This window comes from Neofelis nebulosa, chromosome 8 (genome assembly GCF_028018385.1).
Source record: "Neofelis nebulosa isolate mNeoNeb1 chromosome 8, mNeoNeb1.pri, whole genome shotgun sequence".
NCBI classification, from domain to species: Eukaryota; Metazoa; Chordata; class Mammalia; order Carnivora; family Felidae; genus Neofelis; species Neofelis nebulosa.
In genome coordinates, this window is record NC_080789.1 from 52,981,138 (window position 1) to 53,001,880 (window position 20,743).

Genomic DNA, 20,743 nt, shown 5'->3' on the forward strand with positions numbered 1-20,743 from the left:
CAGATCTTCAATTTCTGTATTCTTTCACTTCAGTCTAAAATAAAATCCTCCTCCATTGAAGTCCCAAAATGACACCCTGTTTTTAGTTGACACATACAACATATATTTTCCAATAAACTAAATAATGTCTGACTGGGGAGTGGGCAGGGAAAGTATCATAATCACAAAGTAACTATAGCAGCAAAAGACTGGATTCCCTTTGCAGTAGCTTGAGTATGCAGCACAGAGTTCCAAAGATCCTAATTTGGACTGGGGTTTACTATGTTGCTCTTCTTCTAAATGCCTACGTAACTGAACAGCCCAGCTCCATCTGAGATGGCATGCAATCAAGGAAAATAATGGGCCACAGCAAATAACTTCAAAGCCTTGGCACCTCTTAGGTTAATAATATATAATTGCTACAATTTCTTTCAGCACAGTACTTTAATTAAGTGCACTAAAGTCTCTACCTACCAACTTATTTTCAACCACAGGCAGCCATTTTGCACTCTAAAATGAGGTAGCTAGAGTGTTTTTTCAAAAAGTACGCCTCTCCTCAGTAACCTTTCCTGTAACAGTGGCTTAGAGTAGAGACACAGGCTCATTCTAAGCCCACCTTCTAAGATTCAAAGAAGAATGAGCTGTACCTTTGAAGAGCTACACAAAGTGCTTACCAAGGTTTTATAAACGAGGTGCCATAAATTTTCCATACTGGACCCTCATGCAATGAAGAAGAAAAAAAAAAAAATGGCCTCAAGAGCCAAAAGGTTAAAAAAAAAAAAAAATAGGGTTGGGAAAAACATCAACTTTATGCTATTAAAATATACAAAAACAATACACAATTATATTTTAAAAATTCCATTCCTAACACTGAAAGAGAAGGTGGGAGGTGAAGGTTTTTGACCCACTACCATCATGACTTAAAGGCATTTATCTACAACAGTTTTCAAAACTTTCATAATGAAACTGGCAGCAACAATTCAGTGTTACTTGTGACTTCATTATTTCAGAAACTATTTTTCACTATCCCTATTTGAGATTTAACTATAGTATTTAGAAATATGGCAGTAACCACCAGAGAAACTAAATACCAAACATTTAAAAATGATTGATGCTGCAGTTCAAGGCTGGAGGTGAAACACGAAAGGCTATTTTTCATTATACGCATGTTTATTCTATTATTTTTAATTATGTGCATATACTAGGTTGGTCATCTTTTTTTTAAGTTTATTTTGAGAGAAAGCAAGTGGGGGAGGGACAGAAAGAGAAGGCACAGAGGAGCCAAAGCAGGCTCTGCGCTGACAGCAGAGTCCGATGTGGGGCCTCAGGAGCTGTGAGATCATGACCTGAGCCGAAGGCAGACGCTTAACCGACTGAGCCACCCAGGCCCCCCCAGGTAGTTTTTTCCCCTATCATCTTCATCGCTGCACCATACTTTTTTGAGGGGGAGAAGGCACAGAGTCAACCTCCTTTGCCAGTTTATTGTCTGAATGTACTAATATCCTCCAAATGTTAGCCCAGGGGTACAGAGGAGGGAATGATCAGCTTTGATGGGGGTCAAAAGTAACCTCAAGAGAAGCAGGTGAACCAAAGACCATGGGGTGTGGGGATGGTGAAAAGAACACTGAGGGTCAAGTGACTGAGTAGGGCCATCTCTTACACAAGTCTACTGGAAACACGTAAGCAAGAGGACGGGAAGGACAAGAAGGACAAACAAGGACAAAAGAGCAGGTATTTGTCATCGGAAAACTTCCCTCTGGTAACAACTCAGGTGTGGGAGTGAAGGCCACTGGACGTGGGCCATGAGCATGCTAAGAGAGAGGTACTGAAGGACTCCCAACAGTGTGGAGGAGCGACCCAGAACCAAGTCCCTGAGTGTCCCAAGGAACGAGAGAGGGTGGGGTCCAGCAGGTGGCCTGACCCCACGGAAGAGGGAGGGCTTCCGTACGAAGAACGAAAAGGTGTCTGAAACCAGCAAAGCGGGGCTGAGCAGGGGGTAGAGCTTCCTCTAGGAAAGGCCCCCAGGGATGTATTTCTCCTTGGAGATGAAGAGGAAGAAACGCAAAGTTTTGGAGAAGCAGCCTATGAAGGCTGGGGTGTTGACTTACAGCAGAACCAGTTTTCCACAAGGCCCAGGAGAAGAGGACAGGAACGGGGCAGAACAGAGCCCGGAGGAGTAGTTGGCTTCCTACCTTTTCTGGCTGAGGACGAAACTGACCAACCACGCAGACCTGCTGTAGGCCAGGTGAAGAGCTTCTTTATTTAAATCCCAGTGAACAATACAGTGTACTATTAGTTTCAGGTGAACCGTGTCATGATTCAGCCCTTGCATACGTTCAGGTGAACAGCTTTCATTGTGCACCCGTGGGTGCTCGGGCAGGCCTGGCCTGAGGAGTTCAGGAGGTAGCACTTAGGCCTGGGGCGCTCCCTCCTCACCCCAGGTGCGGCTGGGCACTGCAGAGGTGGACGGTGAGTGAAGGGGTGTGGGAGCAGAGGCCACACCCCTGGCTTCAACATACACTGCTCACACCATGTTCCTCTAAATAGTTCCAGTTTCAACTTCCCACAGTCAGAAAGCACAACCTTTTGCATTAACTCGGGTTATTTTTTCCGCCATGAAACCAAAACTCAAGCGTTGGTTAGTAGTCACTGCAGCCAGCAGCATGAAGGAGGAAAAAACATACACCTGAACAACATCCACTCCTCTACATCCTCCCTACCAGCTTACTCTCCCCTAACTCTTGGCCTGTCAGCCTCAGTTTCTAAAGTGTAAGCGTGGCTCTAAAAAACCATGCTACTCCTTTCTGGTAAAAAACAAAAAACAAAAAACAAAAAACAAAAAAAACAAAAAAACCCAGCACTGGCTTCTTGGGAGTTGGGGAGGAGAGGGGTGAACGAAGATTAATGCTATTACTCTTATCCAGGGCAGGCATCAGAGCCTGGAGTATTCCGGAAGTACCTGCGAGGTCGAGAGATGTCATCAGTGTGAACCTGCAGCCATTTGTAAAAGTGAAAGAAGGGAGGGAAGCCACAGGTCAGTCAGGGAGAAATGGCATTTCATGGAAAAACTACACAAAGCAGACAAAAGAGTCGCTCATGGTAAATACACAATAACCATGAGACATTCTTATACTTTTATTTCAACTCCCTGTGACTAAGAAACATTTAGTATTTACCATATTTATTCATTCAACAAATATACAGTATGCACCTACCATGTACCCAGCACAGGTTAGATGCTTGGACTAACTCTCTGGGGGAGAAAAAGACGTAACTATTTGGTATGACACACACCAGGTCTCAGGATCTTTAGAGGGAAAAGCCAGTTCAGTTGTTAGCTGTCTCTTATGGCACTACTCATTCACTCCCAAATAACAAAGATCTTACAAAGGGAGAAACAAACCAACTCTGAGGCCATTATTATTTTCTTTATAAGACAGGCTCTCCTGCTTTGCATTCCATTGTTTTTACAGAGCAGATCTCTAAAATGTTGTCAAGTGGCATTAAACCTCTAAGAGCAGCAGCCGTGGCTGCCTGTGTCACTACTTGACTAGACAATTCACACGTGCTATGCTCTTTTAAAACCTACTTAAGTGGAGGACAGGGGAGGGGAGAGGAGGAAATCAGGAGCCCAGGCCAGAATTGCCACCACCACCTCCCAGTTGAGAATTCTCAAAGGAGTTTCAAGCTCTCCTAAAACCCTCTGCTGAGCCAGGAGGGCATTATGTGTGTGGCTTTGCCCCTCTGTCATTCACGCACTCACTCCTTCCTTCCTTCCTTCCACAAACAAGCATGAAGCACTTAGCATCCACTCTGCACCTGGCTCTGCCCTGGGCACTGTGGTCACAGGGATGAGGAAAATTACAGGATGGATACTGTTCCCACGCACACGGGGAGGAGAACGACTTTCAAGGCAGAAAAAAACCACATGTGCACAAAATGGGAGTGGGGAGGGGGCCTCTAGGGCCACGGAAAGTAAAATTTAAGAGAAGGAGGAGCCATGGGCAGGGCTGAGGGTGTATTTTTCTTGGACCAGTCCTCCATCCCCACTGACCCTCTCCATTCATGATCCATCCCAGGTGCCAGGCGCAAGCTTGGTTCTGAACAGAACCATGTCCAGTGTTCATCAGGGTATGCTGTGACCTAGCTGGACATGAGGGCTGCAGAAGGTTCTGTGGCAGCTTAGACTACCTTGGAGGGGCTTCGTTCTGCCATGAGCTGTATTTCTGACCAAGATGGTAGACGTTACACTGTTTTGTGGCAGAATTACCCAACAATGTGAGACCATGGTCATCCTCCCCGGGTAAAAATGGAAGATAGTGACATGTGCCTGGATAGTTGGGAAGCTGCCAATTCGTTTAGTTTTAACAGAATTTTCAGTCACTGAAAAAAAGCTTTTTGATACAGACAAGAAACATTAATAGCTCCTCACAGTTCTAGAAAAATGTAAAGCTCCTGTCAACGTTTACCCTGTGGTGGGAGAAGATGAAAACCCAGAGTACGCAATGCCTTGGACGTGTTAATCTTGTGATTTGGTCCATCTTGTGCTTTACTTGCAAACCAACTCGGAAAAGAGAAATCTCCACGTTCTAAACAAGAAGACCCAATGTCTGATACTGCAAGAAAAGAGACTCCATACAGAAACTAAATAGCTACAATAAACTCAGTGCTACTCAGGGCAACAGATAAAAAGCCTCTGGACTCCATACAGAGTTCTAGAGTCTCTGTGGAAAGTCAGCCCAAGATGGAGGAATGAAGCTGGACCACTTTCTTACACCATACACAAAAATAAACTCAAATGGATTAACAACCTAAATGTGAGACCTGAAACCATAAAAATCCTTGAAGAGAACACAGGCAATAATCACTCTGACATCAGCCGTAGCAACATTTTTCTAGATAGGTCTCCTGAGGCAAGGGAAACAAAAGCAAAAATAACTATTGGGACTACATCAAAATAAAAAGCTTCTGCACAGTGAAGGAAACAATCAACAAAACTAAAAGGCAACCTACTGAATGGGAGAAGATATTTATAAATGATATATCCAATAAAGGGCTAGTACCCAAAATATATAAAGAACTGATACAACTCAATACCCAAAAAACAAATAATCCAATTTAAAAATGGGCAGAAGACATGAACAGACATTTCTCCAAAGAAAACATAAGGATGAAAAACAGACACAGGAAAAAGATGCTCAACATCACTCATCATCAGGGAAATGCACATCAAAACCACAATGAGGTATCACTTCACACATGTCAGAATGGCTAGAATCAAAAACACAAGAAATAACTAATGTTGTGAGGATGTAGAGAAAAAGGAACCCTTGTGCACTGTTGGTAGGAATGCCAACTGGTGCAGTCACTGTGGAAAACAGTATGGGGTTCCTTAAAAAATTAAAAATACAATCCGATAATTGTACTACTGGGTATTTACCCAAAAAAGACAAAAATGCTAATTCAAAGGGATACATGCACCCGTGCATTTACTGCAGCATTATTTACAATAACCACATCATAGAAAGAGCCCAGGTGCCCCCCTATAGATGAATGGATAAAGAAGTGGTATAGGTATACAATGGAATATTAGTCATAAAATGAATGAAATCTTGCCATCTGCAACAATATGGGTGGATCTAAAGAATATAATGTTTTTTTATAAATGTTAACTTATTTTTGAGAGACAAAGAGCAAGCAGGGGAGGGGCAGAGAAAGACAGAAACACAGAAGCTGAAGCAGGCTCCAGGCTCTGAGCTGTCGGCACAGAACCCAATGTGGGGCTTGAACTCACAAGCAGTGAGATCATGACCTGAGCTGAAGTCGGACGCTTCAACTATTGAGCCATCCAGCCTCTATCGATATTTCTAAAGGAGAGAACACAGAGCAGACCTGAAAGATCATCTTAAAAGTCTTCCTACTGTGAAAGCCTCAATTCAAAGTGCAGGTTGCAGGCTGTAGGAGAGGGGAAATAAAATGACTGTTGTGGGTGCCTGGGTAGCTCAGTCAGTTTAGCATCTGACTTCAGTTTCAGGTCATGATCTTGCGGTTTGTGAATTCGAGCACCGCATTGGGCTCTGTGCTGACAGTGGGGAGCCTACTTGGTATTCTCCCTCTCTCTCCCTTTCTCTGCTACTTCCCTACTTGCTCTCTCAAAATAAATAAATGAAAAAAAAAAAAAAAAAGACTGTCCTTAGTCAAGAAGAAATGGAGCTTCTTGGGCATTACCTTCCAGACAAATCATGATATGGAAAAAGAGGGGGAAAGTTCCGGTGCAGATGGCAAGATGAGATACGAGGACAAAGAGCTAGAAACCTTAAGAAGCCATTCAAAAATCTCGAAGAAAATTTGGAAAGAGCCATTTCTTCTTCTCAAAGCAAACTCTGTTCCTTGAACTGAAAGCTTGTGGTCACTGGATGAGAACATGGGAAGCTGAAAGAAACCTTCTCCAGACAAGAGGCAGCTGCAGACCTGAGACAGCTCAACCGTAATTACACTCAACTTCTAAAGTGGATCCTCCTGCATCTGATGAGTCAAACCTTTTTCTTCCTCCTCTATTGCCAAATCCAATGTTTCCAATGGATCTAAATGGGGCATTTATAGCAAGAGGATTTCCTCTTCCTCGCCCTTCTCCAGAAAGCATGGAGAAGCATAACCCCCAACTGCCACCTCCACACCACCCCCCCCCCCCAGCTGGCTATCCATTCAGGGTCTCTTTTCCTCATCCTCCCTCATGTGTTGGGTTTTTCCCTGTATGCTCCTGTGCGGAAAATAGAAGTGAGATACCTTTGGCGGGGGCTGGGGGGGGTGGGGGGGTGGGGGGGTCACTGCACCTCCACACAAATCCCCTGATCAAAATCCTGACACACACAGGGAGGGCCTTAAGTCATTTTGCATCTTACTTTTTACTGTAAAGTATTTTTGAATTATTTATGGTTAGTTAAAAAATTTACATAAATGTTTTTACTTTTGCTCAAATTGCAACTCATTTTTTTTATTTTTTTAACATTTTTGCTTATTTTTGAGAGACACAGAGAGAGCACAAGCAGGGGAGGGGCAGACAGAGAGGGAGACACAGAATCTGAAGCAAGTTCCAGGCTCTGAGCTGCCGGCACAGAGCCCGACGCAGGGCTCAAACCCACAAATGAGAGATCATGACCTGAGCCAAAGTCAGACGCTTAACCTACTGAGCCACCCAGGTGCCCCAACTGCAACTCACTGTAAATTTTAGACAGTTTTTAGTGAAAAGAGATAGTTCAAATTATTACATTATATCATATATTCTAGAAAATATAAGCAGCAAATCTGAATCTGATGAGCCAGACCACTGTTCTCTCAACAATACATTATCCACAAGCAGTTAGTTTCAGCTCCCAGGGATGTTTGAAGTAGCAAATGCTTTTCTTCCTGCCAGTGGCTCTACATAACACAGTTGTAGGAAAAAGGGGAACGCTCCCTGTTGGGCTCCATTTTAAAAATCTACTCCAATAATGTGGGAATCAAAACTAATGACAATATTCAACTATTACATGTAAAAATCTCAGTGACTAATGCTCTACATACTTCTTACTGTATGCATTCAAAAGGATTTCCCTTTACAGGAAATGTCAAAATAGGGGTATGTTTTAAACAATGAATAAGCCCTGGGTAGGGCTGTCAGCATGAAGACACAGTCTGATACTAGAGGCATTTTTACAAGTTCAACAATTTTGTATACATAACAATGTCATCTACTTGTAGCCTTTCTCTCCCTATCTCTCCCTCTCCCTCTCCCTCTCTCCTCCCTCTCTCTCTCTCCCTGTGTGTGTGTGTATGTGTGTGTGTGTGTGTGTGTGTGTGTCTATGTGTGTGTGTGTCTATGTGTGTGTGTGTATGTGTAATTTTTCTTTAATTTTCAATTTAGGAAGATGTTTGGTCGTAAGAACAAGAGCACTTGCAATGAGAGATGTTTCAGAGTCTACTACCTAGAGGACTTCAAAAAAGGAAAAATGGCTTCCTTCTAACTTCAAGGGAAAAGACTTACCTTGGTAAATTACCTTTGCTACTACAAAAATGTGTTTTGTTTCAAAAGAGAAGCTTTGGGGATAGACTGAGAGAGACAAGGGCAGGCCCATCTATAACCAAAGAACAGTCTTACAATTCCATAAACTGGGGTGTGTCCAATCTTACTACCACTTGCCCTGCTGAGTCTTTCATTCTCCTTTGAAAACCTCATGGAAATGAAGACATCCAGGGTTAAATGAGAAAGGTCCCTGCTGGCCTGACCCCAAATGGGAATAACGGCCTTGGCAAGTGGGCTTGAATGTCCTGCTAGGCAGGTGGTGGCTTGGCAGCCTGTCACCCAGACTAAAGGCTAACGATGCAACTGCATGATGAACCAGATCTGCACTTTGTCTGGGCTGGAACTGGATATCCCTGCACATGCTTCAGGAACCAGCAATGATCTCTGGGCAGCCCCTTATTGGGTCACAGATGTTTCCACTGCTGACTTCTCACTGGCCTTGAAAAGTTACTTTATGAACTATCTACAGAATGTCATGACTAAGAGTTTTAAGAGAGCTGTCTTGTTCCTTTGTAGGTAACTAATTAGTATTTGGGTACAAAACATAAAACTAAGAGACCCTGTTTGTTCTTAGACATCTAAGAAGTTGATTTACAAAACAGACTTTAACAAACATTTTGTAAATAAATTCAATAAATTGGCTAACTATAATAAAAGATTTAGGTTCAGTATGATTTTTTTAGTATCTGTCATTTTGAGCAATTAAATAGCATTTTGTCTTTAAAAAATTTTTAAGTTTAATTATTTATTTACTTATTTATTTAGAGAGTGAATGCAAGTGGTGGAGGCAGGGAGACAGAGGGAGAGAGAGAAAATCCCAAGAAATCTCCACACTGTCAGTGCTGAGCCTGACGTGGGGCTCGAACTCATAAACTTCGAGATCATGACCTGAGCCAAAGTCAGATACTTAACTGAGCCACCCAGGCACCCCAAAATTTTTAATTATAAAAACCTTATAGCAACATTATAAATATTGGAAAGTGGAAAGAAAAAAAAAAAGAGTTATCCTTAGTCTCAACACTACAGCTTCACTTTTTATCTATTCATCTAAAAATGCATATTTAACTTAATTATATTCATGCTGTATAAGCAACTCTATATTATAATTTTCCATTTGTTTTCCACATTGCTTACTTTCATAATACTTCCTACTATTTTATTCCATTAAATTACAACTTTTTAAAATATGGCTTGCTTATTATTTGTTAGGGTTTTCATCATTTATTTTACTTTATTTTTTTTAAGTTTATTTATTTATTTATTTATTTAGTAATCTCTACTCCCAAAGTGGGGCTCGAACTCACAACCCTGAGATCAAGAGTCACAAGCTCTTAATACACCATATATCACCTCTCGATATTGTGTTAAAAATTTAAGATAGGAAACAAGAAGTAGCTCCAACCAGACAGAAAAACTGAATGGATGAAAAAGTACTCACTCTAAAAATCATTCTAAAATTTAATTAAGATTAAGTTATAGAGAAACCATCAAAAAAAAAAGAATATAATATTTATCAGATCTATGGGGAAGTGATCATTCAGTTTATAAGCAACAGAAGATACGGTAAAAGGAAAGACTGACAATCTCAAATATTAAACATAGGTAATTCAAATAACAATATTCTGACAGTTGACAAAGTCAACTGGCAATAAAATGTAAGCTAATAAGAAAACCACATTTAAAAAAAGTTTAAAGTAACTTTTATTTCAAGAAGGACTCCAGGGGCGCCTGGGTGGCTCAGTCAGTTAAGCAGCCGACTTCGGCTCGTGTCATGATCTCGCGGTCCGTGAGTTCGAGCCCCGCGTCAGGCTCTGTGCCGACCGCTCAGAGCCTGGAGCCTGTTTTGGATTCTGTGTCTCCCTCTCTCTCTGACCCTCCCCCATTCATGCTCGCTCTCTGTCTCAAAAATAAATAAACGTTAAAAAAAAATTAAAAAAAAAAAATGACTCCAGAAGAATAAATTAATGTATATAAAATAGTTTAAGGCAGAAATACGTTAAAACAGCACTCTGGACATACACTTGATTTTCAAATACAACGGCTACGGGTACTCTGAAGCCTTTTGTTTCTTTCAAAAAGTGTTACTACACCAACAAAGACTCTACACACATTAAATGGTAATAATGAGTGCTAAAGAAATGATGAACACCATGAAATGACTTACATGAATTATGTTTAATCCTCACAATAACATATGCCTCGGTACTATTATTACCTGCATGTTACAGGTAAGGAAAGTGAGGTAAAGAGGTCAACTAACCTGAACAAGGTCATGGAGCTGGGATGGGAATCTAAACATCGTGATCCAAAGCCAGCATCTAGTCAATATGCTATAAACTTTCCTGGTCCTCCAAACAAAATATAACTGCTAAAATCTATCACCATAGGCTATCAACTTAAAATGATAAATTCTTTCTCCTTACGAATGATTATTACCATGCAAATGAAATTCTGATAACCTTTTCTATCCCCATGATATGGTAATATTATTCCATATATGTATCATAAAATATCCATAAGTGGTTTACTGTAATGTATCAATGATCTAGATCCCATGCAAGCACTTTGATGTATACCAGCTCAGTCGTATGTTCACACACCATTGTGTCTACTGCAGAAAATTACTATCTGTAATCTCAAGAGCTCAATGCCACTGGATTTCAACTAAAGTAAGGTGTGACCCTGACAGTTTCCAGAAAGTCAATGTGACTTTGTAGGTGGTAGAACCGCTGTTGGCTGCTCTCCTGCAATGCTATTACACAATCGGCACCAAAAAAATGAAGGATAAGAAAACAGTCAACTTCCCGAAATACACAGTACCTGTCCTTTTGGATTATGGGCACTGAAAAAAGCGTAGACAGCAATGTGTGGCTCTGGAGTGACGCCCTCCCCACCCCTCCCCCTCCCAATCTGGCTATATTTTTGAGAGGGACCCTAGCAAAGTGAAGAGCATACAGATAAAGGATGTCGGTCAGGCTGCTGAGAGGCCTGGACAGCACCATGCACTCATTCATTCACACATCAACACATTTTCAAGGTGCACCCAGGGTATCCCAGGAGCGGCAAACCAAAAAAAGAATCAGAGTCCCTATCCTTATAAACCTGCAGTTCTACAGAGAGAAACCAGAGAAAATAATGAGAATATAACATAGAGTGTGGTTTAAAAGAGGTCACAGGAGGTGCTTTCAGATTTCAGAAGATGGAGAAGAAACTGGGGACCTGAGATACCATACTCTATGAGGTCTGGGCTCTCAGGATCAGTGCTGGAGCCACAGGTTGGAACCTGGGGATGCGGATGCTCCAACTGAGGGTCTTGGCCCAGAGCAACATCAAGGCTTAATCCCCTAAGAGGATCTCCAGTTACCCCAAACCAGATCATCTTCCACTGGCGGTGGTGGGGGCTGGGTTAAATTTGGGTAAGTTAATAACGTTCACTTACAGTTGGTCACTACTTTTTAAGAAGAAGAGACAAATTCGCTATTTAGTAACTGATTCTATTCAAGAGTGACTGATCTGGGTATTTTAAAAGAATTCCCATGAATTTGCTTCTGCCCACACCAGTGCCCCTCAAAGTATGACTGTGTGGGTCAGAGCTACCAGTCTGCCATATCTTTATCACCAGTCCCCAAAGAAATAAGCAGAGAGATTTGATTTAGAAATTTTACGTGTTTACTAGATCTCATAAAAAAAAAAAATGGGGCTGTGTATATATCTATCTGCCTTTGTTTATTTCATTTTTGTAATAATTCACTTTAGTGTATTTTATAAAAACATTGATTCATGACACGTTGGAAAAAAAATAGCCTTTCACCACAGATCGTTTGAGAGGCACAGTTCCAAATAATTCTGAGTGTGTAATTACACAGAAGTGTATTTCCTTCCAACTCTTAAAAAAACCAAAGGACGTAAAATAACAAAAAAGTTTTTAAAAACAAAAAAAGCTTTGATGTAGCCGTCAAGGTAAGATTCTCACCTAAGTTTTTAAGAACTATCATTTATTGGATTTATCTTTTTCAGGCACTGAGGCTTACACTTTATTTTTTAATTTTTATTTATTTTTATTTACTTATTTATTTATTTGAGAGACACAGAGTGTGACCAGGGGAGTGGCAGAGAGAGAGAGGGAGACACAGAATCCAAAGCAGACTCCAGGCTCTGAGCTGTCAGCATAGAGCCTGACGTGGGGCTGAAACCCACAAACCACAAGATCATGTCCTGAGCCGAAGTCAGACGCTTAACCAACTGAGCCACGTAGGCACCCTGAGCCTTACACTTTATATGCATGGGCTCATTCAATCCTCATAGCAACCCAACAAAGTAAAAATTATCACTATTTTACCCGTGAGAAAACTGAGCCCTAAGAAAGCCACGTCACAAAACAATAACTTGCAGGTAGTAAGGGGTAGAACAACAGGTGAACTGCAAAAGATTGAACTGCAAAGCCAGAACACGATCCTAAGATAACTCAGCATCTACTTACTTATGAATCAACAGGTGTAATGTCTAACCTCTCAGGCAAGCAAGGCACTCCCCATTCCCCCTGGCTCTGTTCCAAGAGATGTGAGGGAACCTGACTACCAAAGTCAACTGTCATACAAACTGCAACTTTGAGAACAAGAATTTGTCTCTGATTTTTAAAAAGGCCACCAACAAACTCTTAATTCTCTACAGTAGTATTTGGCAAACTACAGTCCATGGGCAAAATCCAGCTTACCTCCTATTTTTATAAATACAGCTTTCCCAGAATACAGCCATGCCCATTAATCTACACATTGTAATTTATGGCCAGTCTTGGATACAAATGGCAGAGGAGAGTAGTTGTGACAGTGACCATAAGAGCTACAATGCCTATAATGTTAACTTCCTGGCTTTTAACAGAGAAAGCTTGTCAACTCCTCCGTATCAGTAAGACCGGCAACAGCACAGATTATGAATCAATAAAGAAAGTTCCAATCTCATTTTAGACATTAGGATTCAGTGTCTGACATAACAAAACTTCTCTCATGTTGGCTTTAGAGCTGACTTGCATTCTGGATATTTTTTCCCTTTGTCAAATATTTATTTACTTGTCTGTTTATTTATTTATTGTTAAAGTTTATTTTTGAGAGAAAAAGATGGGGGGGAGGGGCAGAGAGAGAAGGGGAGAGAGAGAATCCCAAGCTGATGAGGGGCTCGAACTCAAAGCACCAAACAGTGAGATCAAGACCTGGGCCAAAATCAGGAGTCAGACACTTAACAGACTGGCCATCCAGGTGCACCCTCCCCCCCCCCCCCCCCGCCCCCACCCTCGGTCAAGTTTTTAAAGGAAAATGTACCAACTAGCAAATTCTCTCAAGTGAGGGTGGCAGAAAGGTGAAGTGTTTTAAATAACCTACAACATAAAGAGGCTCTGTCATCAACTGGCAGCAGCAGTGCTGTAAGAACCACAGTGGACTTCAGGCATACATTCTTAACACTTTCCACATATTTGTGAGGATTTCAGGTAACCCTTCTAATGACCCCAGGAAGGTGAGGCCACCAGGTCCCAGTGAGATTTGGTAACCTGATTAGGACAGGGCTGAGAAGCTAATAAGTACTGAATCTACAATCTGGTCCAACACTCACTTGGACTCTGAAGCTCACCCGGCACTTCTCCCTTGTGTTGACAAAGAACGGCAACATGCAAAAGAATCTAAATTAATCTAAATCTACCTCAAAATGTAAAGTAACAAGATATAACCAAATTTTTTAAAATGAGAATTTGTTAACATTATAGACCATCAAAATGAAGTAACCAGATACTTGTAACACTACCATTAACCTTTGAAAACAAATGTTTCACCCGACAATTTTATTTACTTAAATGAGTCTGAGTTTCTGTTTTAACAAAAAAGAGAACAAAAACATGACAGAGACACATCTTAATTACAGGCTTTTTTGGTTCTGATAGGAATGGTATTTTCCTATTAGATTATACTTTCCAGAAGAACAATGCCATTTAAATCCTTCTGAAGGGAAAAATGCCTTCCAGTGGATCTACGTTTTGCAAAAAAGAAAGCATTGGCAGAGAGTCAAGTTTTACTTACATATGCCAAATAAGTACAGTTAGAAAACTAAAGAGGCATTCCCATCTATTATTCTCATTTTCAACATTACTGCTAGTTAAGGAGGTGCCATTCAATTCCTAAGTCTGGTTCGTTGGCTCGCTAATAATTTCTAAGCAGAAAATGACACAGCCAACCAAAATCACATACAGTAAGAAAATAAATTGTATTTGATCCTAAAAAAGTTAAAACACTCTAGTTGGTTACCTATTTGCATAACCAATGAATTCACCAAATCACGTCTGTCTTCTAAATTGATTTTGACATACACCATTCTGCTTGTCACAGTATTTTAGTCAGAAATACTTGTTGCATAGTATATAGACTACTTCTAAACGGTAGAAACATCTTGAACTGTGTAGTTTTTAAACATAATTCTTCATCAAAGGGTTATATGCTTTTTGGAATTTGAGTTCCACAAACACTGTAATTTCACTGTTAAACATATTTACAGGGTCATACATATTCAAATTATGTAACAGAGATAGTACAAACGGCTGATAAAATGCAATTAACATTCATTTACAGTAGCTTAGCAGGCTTTGCCAAATGCTACTTCCCGTAACAGGCTATGAGGCTCTGATTGCATTAAGCTTCCCAATTATTCTTTTCTATCCTATGGTATTTTAACACTATTTCTGAGATTCCAAAAATCATCAGCAAGTGGATTTCAAGGTCTTTCGGAGTTCACAAGGCCTCTAGTCCATGATATTAAAATATTTTTCCCAGGTGCCTATGTCTTCCAAGTTCATATTTCTGAATTTCTTATATTTTTATAAACGATGGTTATTTTCGAATTCTGTGATCTTTCCAGTTTAAGTCTATAAAACTGAGACCTCTGATAAAAGGTTTTTCAAACTTTTCATGTTGGTTTCATATAAATAAACACACATTTTTGAAAAAGCACATTACTCTCAATTTCCTCTGGTACATTTCAGATATATTCTGTCTTAGAGATACAATAAACATGATTATTATGTTTTAAGCAGTAAACACTGCTGTCAGCACATTACTTTCATTAAGTGAATTTTATCATTCGGTTTCATCAACAGCAGCTGGTTATTCTTGCTGTCTCATTACTTCCTCATAGAGATCAGCAAGCCTTGGGAAGTGACTATTTACAATTAAGAAACTTTGTATATTACAGAGACCTCTAAACTTGTAATCAACTAGAGATTCAAATTATGTCCTTTTATAGAATTAATGGACCTTTGTATACCAAACACACTCCTACTATCCCACCAAAAAACGTTTGAGGCTATGAAAAATGTGCCTATTTCTTGCTTAACCTTGTAACCTTAGGACAGGTCAAAAAGGATGTCTGAGATAGAAGCTTTGTGATCATCTGTTTCAAGTCCTTCATGTTCTAAACTTTTAAAACTATAACTTTAGAAATATATTTAAAGAAATCTCAGTGCCAATTTGTACATAAAATATGCCAATACACATTTCTTTTTTTTTTTTTAATGTTTCTTTACTTTTGAGAGAGAGAGAGAGAGAGAGAGAGAGAGAGAGAGAGAGAGAGAGAGAGAGAGAAAGATAGCAAGAGCAGGGGAGGGGCAGAGAGAGGGGGAGACAGAGGATCTGAAGCCGGCTCTGCGCTGACAGCAGAGAGCCCTAAATGGGGCTCGAACCCACGAACCATGAGATCATGACCCGAGCCTAAGTCAGATGCTTAAGCAATTGAGCCACCCAAGCATCCCACCAATACACATATTTCTGATTCAATAACATGCTACTTGACAGTGCAATTTCCTCATTTACATACATTTTAAGACTCATAAGAACATAAAAATTCTCAGTTGGGAACAGCTAACATTTTAACAGCTTTCTCACTGGAGACCTTCCTGCTAGGAAACTGAAATAAAAGAAAATATTAGAAATCTGATCTTTAAGAGTCCAAACAATTATTTATGGAGCACTTAACTCTATACTAGGTAAGTGCTGGGGCATATATATGATAGATAACGGAGCACAGTCTATGGGAAACAGATGTTGAACAAACATCTGTCTGTTATAAAAATAATTAATTACAATTAGAGGGAGGTTAAAAGTATTTTTCTTATTTATAAAAATAAATATCACAACAGTAAAAAAAAAAAAAAAAGTATTTCAAAGCTCACTATGGTGCCAGGCATCATTTTAGTGCTTTACATGTGCTCATATATATGTTTATACATATAACAAATACATATTTGCTATGGAAAATTTGGATAATACAGGAACACACAAAGAAAATTTTAAAAAGTTGTCAGTCCCATTTACTCAGAAATGATGACTATGATATTCTGGTGTATATCATATTTTATTCACCATAGATTTTTTTCCCGCACTTACTAGCATATCTTGAAAGGTTTCTTTTGGATTTAAAATAATCTTCAAATTCATAATTTTAGTGGTTCCATAATACTCTAATCCCTGTACATACCATAATTGATTTATTTCCTGACTCTTAGAGATTTATATGGCTTCTAATTATCATTTTTTAAGGCTTATTTATTTATTTTGGGAGATAAAGAACGCGTCAGAGGAGTAACAGAGAGAGAGAGAGAGAGAGAGAGAGAGAGAGGCAGAATCTGAAGCAGGCTCCAGGCTCTGAGCTGTCAGCACAGAACCTGACATGGGGCTCAAATCCATAAACCATGAGATCATGACCCGAGCTGAAGTTGGACACAACCGACTGAGCCACCCAGGGGCCCCTCATTTTTTTTTTAAAGAAAACTATGATGACGATTCTTATGCATTTTGCATAAGAATTTAATCTTATTATTGATTAAATATGATTATGCATTTAATCATCTCTGATTATTTCCTTTGGATAGACTTCTAAAAGTGAGATTACAGGGTCCAATTACACTCCACAAAGAGTGTATCAGTTTATATACCCTCATGAAGAATTGTGTTTATCATGCCACACCCTTCACTGAATCAAATATTATCCACTTTCCAACTTGAAAAGTACAATTACATGTCACTCTGTGTGGTCAACCTATGCAGCAAACATTCCTTAACTATGGTTATATGTAACATATTTTTTCCAAGAAGACAACTTAATCACATTGAATAGCATTAATCTTTTGAAAACCTCAACTGGCAAACACTATGTGTGTGTGTGTGTATATATATATATATATATATATATATATATATATATTTTTTTTTTTTTTTTTTTTTTAGAACTTAAGGAAAAATCATTTATGCGAGCTCCCTAACACAAATACTTCCTGCCAGAAGTCAGGACATTAGGATTTTTTCTCAGATTAAATTCATGTTGAGGCAAAAATTCCAAAGTAGTGTTAAGAAAATGTAGAGACCTGTGATTCGACATACAGAACATACTGATTTAGAAATAATGACTAAAATGAAATAAAATGAAGAGTAAAGCAATTACCACAGAGAACTGACCATAACGAAAATTAGAGATACAAGCAACTCCACTATGGACAAAAGAAATAGAATGCATAATGCGTCATTCTCAAATGAGTCATTACAATTCTTGGAAAAAAGTCAAAGTCCTAACTGGAGAGAGATACCCTCACCCACAATGTCTGGCCTTGAATTCTTCTCTGCTTAATAGCCCTCAAGGGCCCCGGAAGTTGCTAGAAAATGGATACAACAGATAAGAGACTCCTTGCACAGCTGGACTTTAAAAAATTGAAATGGGGATAGATTTCATCTTTGCAGAGATGCGCTAATGGACGAAATTTGAAGAGGACACATAAAAAGACCTTTGGGATAAAGAACCAAAGCTCTTCATTATTGGCTAAAAGTAGTGAGAGTGGGACTGGAATTCTGGACAAGCCATCTGATATGTACCCTGGACTTAAGTTCACTTAGGGTCCACGGCACCAGGCCCATCACCAAAGTGTTACGGGACAAAACCAAAATATGCCTTCCTCAAGAGGAAATATTACAAGGAGGTCCAAAGAAAAATTACCATCAATAACAAAGCATTTCCCACATTTATACTATCTCCATGTAGAGAAAGACATTCAATATAATTCTGCGTGTTTGTGAAAAAATATTTTTTCTGAATTTTTATTTTTTTCTATAGAACGTGTTTCTGAACTAAAAGATACAGCAGCGAACTCCCAAGTTGTATTAATAAATCTTCACTCACTAAATTTCAGCGGATATAACAATAAGTAACACTTCAGTCAGCAAACAGCTATTCAGTCATTATATGTTCTAGGCACTGTGCTGTGTGCCAGGAACAGAGTACAAAATTCTCACAGGATCCCAGTCCTCAGAAAGCTCACAGTCTGGCAGGCTAAATATACACTTAAACATGAGCCAGCAGTTGTCAAAGGGCTTTCGAATCTATCAAGATTTAAAACCCCTGAAAGTGACAGAGTTCTCAGAATGAAGATGAAAATCGTATTTTTCCCCTCCAGACAGAACATGAAAACAGGATGAAATAAAGTCCAATGGAACTAACTGATCCTCTCTTTCCAAATATTATTTCCAAAGATACACATATGCATTTATCACATGACTCCATAAATGAAAATTTTCAAATTAAAAAGAAAACCTACTCTTAGTCCTTCTTATTTAGTCCCAACTGGCTACAATGCAGCAAAGTAACCCAGCTGATGTCATATACAATTAAATGTTTTTCAAAGAGTCAATGCAGATTTAACTTTTTTTTCTCAAAATGGAAATAGCTTAAATTTCTTTGATAATGCATCTTTCTATGACTTTTGAAATAATCAAATAAACTTTTTAAAAATCAAGATAATATTAATAATCATTATGAGGTAACTAAACAGACAAATGACAGGATTAAGTTCTGAAGTAACTTCCATTAGTTCCTCAAAAAATTAAAGTATATGACCCAGCAATTCCACTTCTGGGTATATATCTGAAGGAAACAAAATACTGCCTCAAAAAGATATCTGCACCCCCACGTTCTGCATTATTTGTAATAGTTATGGTATGGAAACAAACTAAGTGTCCATTGATGGATAAATGGATAAAGAAAATGTGATACATACATGCATGTGTGTGCACACGTGTGTATGTATACACACACACACACACACACAGGAATATTATTTATCAATGAAAAAGAAAGAAATGTTGCCATTTGCAACACGTGTATGGACCTTGAGGGCATCGTGCTAAGTGAAATAAGTCAGAGAGATAGACAAATACCATATGGTATCATATGGGGAATTTTTTTTTTTTTAAGCCAAATTCATAGAAATAGAGAATATAATGGTGGTTGCCAGGGGCTGCGGGGTGGGGGTGCGGTGGAAGAGGAGAACAGAATATTAGTCAAAGAGCACAAACTTCCATATATAAGATACATAAGTTCTGGAAATGTAATATACAGAATGATTATAACCATACTGTATTATACATTTGATAGTTGCTAAGAGAGTAAATCTTAAATGTTTTCACCACAAACAAAAAAACTGTAACTATGTGAAGTGATGGATGTGTTAACTAACTTTACTGTAGTAATCGTTTTGTGATACATACGCATATCAACTCAGTATCTTGTAACACCTTAAATGTACAGAATGTTATATCAATTATTTATCAATAAAGCTGGAGAAAAAAACATTAACCTCTATTAGCTGATAGTATGGAACTAAACCCCTAGTATAAAATTTAACAACGATAAAACATCATGCTATATACAGATTTTTAAAAACTTATTTGAGACCAGATAAGCAAAGCAAGGAAATTCTTCTGCAACATTTGTTTTGCACACCTAACTCATAGCCAGGCTTTAACAATGGTTTTAAAAATTATCTAATTTAATCTTCCCAGCAGCACTGAGATGGAGAGCTATATCCCTATTTATAAGCAAGGAAACTGAGGCTCAGAAAGGCAACATAACTCGCCCAAGGTCTTGTTACTAGAAGGTGGTAGGATCAGAACTGAAACTCCAAGTCAGATGGCTCCTGGTACCCTGATGCCTCCTACACAGAATATACAAATCAGACATGACAAATACTTGTGGGGAAAATTACCAGAATGCTTCTCCATGGAGCCATAATCTCAACTGCCTCCTTTCTTTTTTTTTCCTTGTCTATTTTATTAAAATTTTTTTTTTGTTTTAATGTTTATTTTTGAGAGAGAGAGAGCAAGCGAGCAGAGGAGGGGCAGAGGGAGAGGGAGACACAGAATCTGAAGTAGGCTCCAGGGTCTGAGCTGTCAGCACAGAGCCTGACACGGGACTCAAACCCACGATCCATGAGATAATGACCTGAGCCAGAGTCGGACACTTAACCGACTGAGCCACCCAGGTGCTCCTATTTATTCTATTTTTCAGAGAGAAGACAGAGTGCATGCACAAGTAGGGTATGGGCAAAGTGAGAGGCAGAGACAGAGAATCCTAAGCAGGCTTCGCACTGCCAGGGCAGAGCCCATCGAGGATGAGGGGCTCGAACCCAAGAACCAACGAGATCATGACCTGAGCCGAAATCAAGAGTCTAATGCTTAATCCACTGAGCCACCCAGGTGCCCCAATTGCCTCAATTCTGTAATACGAACAAACATATGCCTTCAGAGAAGAACTGTGAGCATCAAATGTGACTGCATGTATGAATGCCTGGTAAACTATAAGGCACTATGTATGGTGTTACTGGCTCTGTAATGGTTTTAAGGG

The 20,743-nt window shown here is 39.4% G+C and overlaps 1 protein-coding gene across 4 annotated transcripts in view; it reads right to left on the reverse strand.

Annotated features, from left to right (window-relative positions):
* SRGAP1 (SLIT-ROBO Rho GTPase activating protein 1) overlaps positions 1-20,743 on the reverse strand; it is a 284,751-nt gene that overhangs the window by 233,498 nt on the left and 30,510 nt on the right. The window contains exon 1 of one of the 4 annotated variants that reach the window (XM_058742152.1): positions 2,172-3,131. The exons of the other annotated variants lie outside the window; for them this stretch is intronic. The gene's annotated coding sequence lies outside the window, so the exon portion shown is untranslated. Of the gene's footprint in view, positions 1-2,171; positions 3,132-20,743 lie in introns of those variants that run through there. 4 annotated transcript variants of the gene reach the window in all.